Genomic DNA, 8172 nt, shown 5'->3' with positions numbered 1-8172 from the left:
TTGAGAAATCCAGTTTAATGAGGATGTATTAAATTATGGATTATAGTTTCTATTCTGTTGGCTAGAGCCTTGCTCTTATTTTTGTGTCTGTATTTGTTGAGAAGGCAGAGCCAGTTAAAGGTCAGAGACAATTAAGTAGAAGGCGAACCAATTAAGAGGAGGCAGAGCCAATCAGGAGTCAGCTAGTTAATTGCTCAGTTGCCTGAAGGCCCCTTCTGCTGCAGATCCTTTCAGTGGTTAGTTTAGTATCATGGAGCTCTGTTCCTGAGTTTAACCAATTTTTGGTGTATTATTTCTGTATGTACTATGTTTGTTAGATGTTTGTTGTGTAGATGATGAATGTGTATCCCCCTCTAGTGGTACACTTAAATAGTGCATTATACATGCACATTTATACATGTAGCCTGATTTAATTAATACGAATATGTTTGTTAATGATGTTATTGCTTATTATTAATGTCATATGCCTGTATATGCCTGTGGTACACTTCCCTTTTCTTGTAGACCACACATCAAAGTGTAGAATCCAACCTGGAATGTTATATTGTGCTGTATTACATGGATCTACCTTTACCCACCTAAGTTCAAGAAAACTGACATCAGTTCAACGTTACTTCAGCCTCTCTTTATTCTGGGTGAACACTACAACTCCTCCACCAGCCTGATGAATCAAAACTCCTTTACAGTATTAATTAGTTAATGTCAAAATCCTTTTCAGAAACACTGTTCTGTTATATTCTAAAAAGGAATTTATCGTATAATATCGTATGGTGGCATTCAGAGCCCAAATCATGAAGACTGTGCCACCGTCCAAATATTAATGCACAGCAAATTTCTGGAGTTCGAAAACCTGGAGTTAAATCAAAATGTGTAAAAGTGTTCAATTGTGTGAGTTTATTCTCCAACTTCAACTACAAGTTGAGTTGAGCTGAACTCTTTGGTGGTGTAGAGTTTATTTCAGAGTTTATTGTAAGGTGTTGAGGAGCATGACTGAACTCTCTAATGGGCGTGTCCCCCAATCCCAGCTCACCATCAGTGTGTAGACTTGCCCATCAGGGCTTCCTTCCATGGCATTATATTTTATATAATGTTTGTTTACTAACTTTTTGTTGGCTATAAGAGCAAGTTACCATCTTCTGCACTGTTAAGTGTGATAAAATACTGGAAATGCACTGAAAACTGCACTGTTTAAAGTATTACAATGTTTTTTTTAATAATATTAGTTTAATAACACATTTTTTTTGCCTTATTTGTTAACACTGTGAAAGAGTTAAGGTTAAAATTAACTCCAGCAGCTGAGAGCTGTATTTTACTCTAGATGGGATTTTAGTATTTTAACTCTTACAGCAGTTTAGATTTAACTCCTGAACAGAATTAAAAAGTCAACTCCCAGAAAAGAGTTACTTTAGTCATGGAGTTTATTCGATGGTCACGCATATATACTTAAAATTAGTTGATTTTAACTCTCAGGGAGTTTAGTCCAAAAAACAGAATTTGCTGTGTGGGCTTAAATTTAGCTGTGGTGTTGGCAACCTGCTTCCTAGCTTGTTGGTTGATGATAGAAGCTATAATTGATCATTATTGATAACTTGTGGTCATGTGGTTTTATGATGTTGGTCACACTAACAAACACTTCATGTAGTTTTTCACATTTTGTGTAGCAATCTGAGGTCAGTGTAAAACAGCTGATGTGATTTATTACATATTAACTATTACTAGTTATGTAGCCGGCTAGTGGTTAGCCTGCCAGCTAAAATAGCTATTCTCAGCTAAGCTTATTTTCAGGTCTGTGCAAATACTGTTTAAAACCTTTATTTTTACTCATTTTAATCCTGATTCGTGCTGACTCTTTGACTGCAGCTCAGGAGTTAAACTGGAACATGGTTTCAGTTCGTCTCGACAGGAAACAGAGCTGAGATTCAGCAGCTTCTCTCCTCGCCCCCCTGTACAAAACCATCAGTGATCTCTTCTGCATTTTACAGCCACATTAAAACATTTAAAACATTTTTTATACTTTGATACAAGTGCATTAAAAATAATACATTCCCATTATTGTACACAATTCTTTTTAATCAAAATATATAATCAATTACATACAATAAAAAACATACAGATTCATAGCATAACCATGAGTAGCTCGTCTTAATATATTCTTATATTAAACACAATATGTACATTTTATTCTGAGACACTTACATTAATAACAATAACATATTACAACTTACAATAAGAACACTGTGACCTTTCTGAATAAAAACAGCATAATAATGGAGCTGTGTTGATGTGATGAAAAGAAAATGTACATCTAGTAAAGTGAAGTCACCGGCAGCATGTTGAACTTCAGCAGAACTGGGTTTATACATCCTTGTTCCAGGAATCAGGAGAATCCGTGATCACCATGTTCATAGTTGAGAGGTATCTTTAACCAGCTTGGATGCATATGTTTCTTTACGTATCTCTTCCACTAGAAAAGCAAAAGAGTAGATTACATTAGGAGTTAAACAGTAACTGAAGTCCAGCAGAAATACCATGTATGGACCTTTCCAGTAATAAAGTAATTACACTTTTCCTCCTCTCTATGGCCACGCAATACACTTCAACTATGTTCACAATAGGGGTGGGCTATATGGCCCTAAAATAATATCACAATATTTTATGGTATAATCGTGATAACGATACTCTTGGTGATATGACAAAAAAATAAAAAATACACTACTGCAACAAAACAAAACATGTTATTATTTTATACGATATGATTTTGCACACCACTAGCTAAGATATTTAAAAAAACAAGCAGATTTTTTCAGATTTGTAACAGAGGTCAATGATCAAGAAAGTCATGATGCTAATAATAATGCACTCCATATATCTCCATATATCCAGGATTAAAGTAAAATAAATGATACTGGACAGATATAATCTGTCTCTATTAGATATTTAATAGGAAATGAGAACAGTGTGAATTGTTCTTAAAACAGCCGAAAAAGTAGTACCCTGATGTGATAATTAGTGGTGAGTGTTATGGCACGATATTTCAGGGTATAATATCGTTCACTCTATTAAAAAATGTTGGCAATATTATCGTGTACGATACGATATGGCACAACCCTAGTTCACAATGTTGGAAAAGATGTTGTTTCTCAGATATGTTGAGATGACTGTTTGCAGTGTTTTTTTAAAACTGATCAGATCAGATTTGTGTGCCTGGACATCCCAAACTTATCTGTATGGGTTGCTGTGGTATATGTGTGGGTTGCTGTGGTATCGGTCTGGGTTGCTGCGGTATATGTATGGGTTGCTGTGATATCTGTGTGGGTTGCTGTGATATCTGTGTGGGTTGCTGCGGTATATGTATGGGTTGCTGTGGTATCTGTGTGGGTTGATGTGGTATCTGTATGGGTTGCTGTGGTATCTGTGTGGGTTGATGTGGTATATGTATGGGTTGCTGTGATATCTGTGTGGGTTGCTGCGGTATATGTATGGGTTGCTGTGGTATCTGTGTGGGTTGAGGTGGTATCTGTATGGGTTGCTGTGGTATCTGTGTGGGTTGATGTGGTATATGTATGGGTTGCTGTGATATCTGTGTGGGTTGCTGTGGTATATGTATGGGTTGCTGTGATATCTGTGTGGGTTGCTGTGGTATCTGTGCGGGTTGCTTTGATATCTGCATGGGTTATCTGCATGGGTTCTTGGACCCTCACACTTCCCTCACTCTGAATTTGATGGGGATCTTGTTTGTTGTGTTGTAATTGATGTAAAAGACACTTTAAAATCTGATTTAAACATCCAGACTGAGACACAACTGTACAAATCTGATTATAATTCTGGATAATTCTGACACACTATAATAATTAACCTAGATATGCCAAACATCTAATTTAGTCTGGCAGTCTGAACATAGCCTAAAATACTTCTAAACAAGTCGGAGCTACAGTTGAAAGTTAAGTAGTATAGATAAAATTTTTAACTGACCTTTTAGATTGTCTGAAAACCTCACTTCACTGCTGTCTTCCCCTGTAAAGAAACACACAAAGCACAAAGTTCTGCAATTAAGTTATCTGCAATTAATGTAGTGTGAACTGCAGGCACGTGCCGGCGGGGGTGGGGGTGGGGGGTTTCTTGGAGCACCTGCCTGTTTGGCCCTTACTGCCCAAAGTGCCCTTTTGTCAATTTTGTGTGAAAGTCATACCTGACAATTACCGCATTTTACCCCTCTCTCCCACCGTCCTCCCGTATTAGTATTTTCCCATAAATTTACTGTGAATTCCAATAAATCTCTTTAACCAATCATGGTGCCGGTTCAGTGAAAAAGCCCCGCCTTTTAGGAGAAACAGCCAACGTTTTGCGGAAGAGAGTTGTTGGTGGAAGAGAGTGTGCTGGTGGGGAGAAGGCCCAGTTATGAGTTTGAACAGCGGGTTGCATCTGTAGTTGACGTTAAAATAAATCTGGATCAACAGGGATTTTTCCAAAAGAAAGGTAACGGTAGGCTAACCATGTAAACTGTGATGAGATGAGTTTCTGGAGCTGATAGCTGGGTAAAAATACTCTCTCCAAATCAAAACATACAGAGTAAACGCACTGTGTGCTTAACAAAATACAGCTTTTAACTAATCAGTTAACTATGTATATATAGTTTATTGCCCTGATGTGCCTGATCAGTCAATAACTATTTAATTTTCAAACTGTGTTTATTAATTTAGGATTACAGGACTTACTGTAAGCTATAATAAACAAAAAAATAATTTAGCTAACTAGTCATCTAGAAGCTGGATGTAGAGGATAGCCAGAATTTAGAACAGTACTTTATGTTAGTAGTTTAAAGCTGTTTCTTAACCCTGATCTCTGCCCTGAAATTGTGTATTTTCCACCTGATCCAGCTGATCAGCAAAAAAACAATCCTTTACTGAGTTTACTTGTTAACATCCCTTAGCCCCCTATGGATCATAAATCAATCATTAAGTGTTATTATGTATTATAATAGTGGGAATATGCAGAACAGTGTTAAGAAACTATACAGCAACTTATTCAATAGTTTAAGCAAGTTTTAGAAACGTATAGAAAGAGAATGTTCTATGGAAGTAAAACAGTGTCACCAGATTTTGAAATTTAAAAGCACTTGAATTTTTAGCACTGAATTATTTTACATTGAATTATTGCATGTGATTTTTTTTGCCTCTGAATTAAACACTTTAATTTTTCAGTATATCATTTTCACTTATTTTATTTTAATGTAAAAAAATTCAAAAGCAAAAATTCAAGTTTAAAAAATTCAATTAAAATAAATTCAGGTTGCTCAAATTCGACCTGTCAAATTCGACTGCTAAACTACAACGCTCAAAATTCGCTGTCAACATCCGGGACACACAGGATGAGCAATCGATTCAGTCTTCAATCGAGCCAACAACCAGCCAATCACATCACGCTCCGAAGATCACGTGACAGGTAGCGCCTCAGTACAGCACAGCCCCCTCCGCTGCTGCTCTCGAGAAGGTGAGTGTAAAACAGCTGAAAACAGGGCATTTACCTCACCACTGTGGCCATGTAATATCACTTAAACGGTGTAGAAATCCTCACTTTAACCAGGGTTTGCTCTGTGGTTTGTAAACATATTAAATTAAGATAGATATCCACATATACCTTGTTAAACTAACTAACTAAATAAATAAAGCTCCTCTGTTCATTTCAGAAAGAGCTTCAAACACGAACACTAGATCAATTATTTATAAATACAGCCAGACTGTGTGGAAGATAATTACTACTGTAGAATCTGAGATAGTAACTTAGTTAGCTAAATTATAGCTACCTATCTTGCTAGTTAGCTGTGGGACTGTGCGATTATAGACAATATACTACCTAGTTAGCTGTTTGTTTAGCAATACCTTATTTACACTTTGCTGCAAAGTATGTTGCTTAGTGTACTGGCCACTGTCTAAATAAATATATTGAGCTATATTACACTTACTGTACCCCTCTCAGGCTGGTCCTCTCATTAAATAAAGGAGATTTATTACAGTTACTATATACCTCTCAGGCTAGTAACTAGGTCTAGATGTATGTGTGGGCATTATCTAATTTGTAATCAGTGCAGTATTTATTAGTGATGTCTTTTATACATTTTTATTTATATTTAGGTCATGTTAATCAATGAGAATCAAATATTGCAACCCATGAGAGAGTATTATTAGTAATATTTATTAAATGTTTTATGTTAATAATAATTATCACATTTTGTAAATGCTGTCGCTAAAAGTGAATCTGATGTTTTTATTTAAGGTTGAAAAGAAGATGGAGAAGTTTCAGCTTGCAGCTATGGAGAGTTCACCACGAAAAGAACGAAGTCAAAGAATACAAAGATCTGTCCATATTCTGAAGTCACCACTTGAAGATTTTATGCAGAATTATTTGGATTATGAATAGGAACCACATTATTTGCAACAGCTTTTATTATTTATACAAACAAGATGAACATGATATGATGTGCCCGAATATAGAGAGGCTGCCTAAAACATACAAAAAAAAATACAGAACACATGTAAACAACTAAAGAAAAACAGAACATGGCACATGTAAATAAATCAAATAAACACAGCACAGACTGCATGAAATTGGATTTCTTTATTTGTTCTTTAAAGGTTTGGAGAAAGGAAACCTGTGGAATACAAAAGAAACTTGAAAAATTACTGCATTTGATACATGAATATAATTAAACATTTTAAGAACATTACCTACCTTTATTAATGCTTTCTTTTTCTGGGAAAATATATCCTGTTTAAGAAAATGAAGACCAGAAGTATGACTGTGTTAAACTTGGTGTTGTTTGGATTCAGTATTTACTTCATTTATATTTATATAAAACATTTTTGCAATTATTATTGCATTGGTTTTGGCACAAACCAATTACTAATGCATCTCAGAAAATCTGAAGATCATGAGAATATCATAATTTAACAGAAATTATACATTACACTACATGTAAAGTGACATATTCCAAATCATTTGTACCTGGCTAAAAGTTCATTAAACCAGAATTACTGTCCTAACCTTAACCCAGTTTACTAGAATATGTAGTTTAAACTTAAAATAAAAAAAGTTAAATGTGACCGTTTACTGAACGATATTAAACACAAATATATATTTTTCACTTTTGAGATGCACTAGTAAACAGGACTAATCATGCTGTATTTTAATTACACAAGCATTTTAGGACTATTATTTACTGTTGATATCCTCAGTAAAAGCCTGAGTTGAAATTGAAAAATTAATATCATAAAATAAATAATGGTCATATCTTAAATTATCTCTGTTAAATTAGTTAGTAAAGAGACAAAAAGCAATTCTAATAAATCTCCTTTATTTAATGAGAGGACCAGCCTGAGAGGTATATAGTAACTGTAATAAATCTCCTTTATTTAATGAGAGGACCAGCCTGAGAGGGGTACAGTAAGTGTAATATAGCTTAATATATTTATTTAGACAGTGGCCAGTACACTAAGCAACACACTTTGCAGCAAAGTGTAAATAAGGTATTGCTAAACAAACCGCTAACTAGGTAGTATCTTGTCTATAATCGCACAGTCCCACAGCTAACTAGCAAGATAGGTAGCTATAATTTAGCTAACTAAGATACTATCTCAGATTCTACAGTAGTAATTATCTTCCACACAGTCTGGCTGTATTTATAAATAATGGATCTAGTGTTCGTGTTTGAAGCTCTTTCTGAAATGAACAGAGGAGCTTTATTTATTTAGTTAGTTAGTTTAACAAGGTATATGTGGATATCTATCTTAATTTAATATGTTTACAAACCACAGAGCAAACCGTGGTTACAGTGAGGATTTCTACACCGTTTAAGTGATATTACATGGCCACAGTGGTGAGGTAAATTGTCATGTCTGGTGCTGAAAGCACGTCTGTGTCTCCCACATCCAGCTCTATCTGCGATTCTCACAGTAACAACTACAATACCCAGAACGCACCACTCCATGACACAACACACACTCCCGATCACGTGTCACGTCACATGACGCCACCAGGAAGCCCCGAGTACTGATTACCCACAGTATTTAAGGACCATGCTCAAGCTCACACCTCGCCGAGTATCTGTTTGGTAATCCTACAATACAAAGCGTTTCTCTTGCCCTTGCTATTTTCCGTGTATGATCTTGTTTTTGT

At 35.5% G+C, this 8172-nt stretch overlaps 1 long non-coding RNA gene across 1 annotated transcript; it reads left to right on the top strand.

Moving 5' to 3' along the window:
* Positions 1-5457: 5457 nt before the first annotated feature.
* LOC125788890 (uncharacterized) lies at positions 5458-6724 on the top strand. Its single transcript, XR_007429853.1, has 2 exons — positions 5458-5490; positions 6274-6724. It is a non-coding gene; the product is annotated as an uncharacterized LOC125788890 (long non-coding RNA).
* The last annotated feature ends 1448 nt before the right edge of the window (positions 6725-8172 follow it).

This window comes from Astyanax mexicanus, unplaced genomic scaffold (assembly GCF_023375975.1).
Source record: "Astyanax mexicanus isolate ESR-SI-001 unplaced genomic scaffold, AstMex3_surface scaffold_31, whole genome shotgun sequence".
Taxonomy (NCBI): domain Eukaryota; kingdom Metazoa; phylum Chordata; class Actinopteri; order Characiformes; family Acestrorhamphidae; genus Astyanax; species Astyanax mexicanus.
This window is presented reverse-complemented; position numbering and strand designations above follow the sequence as displayed.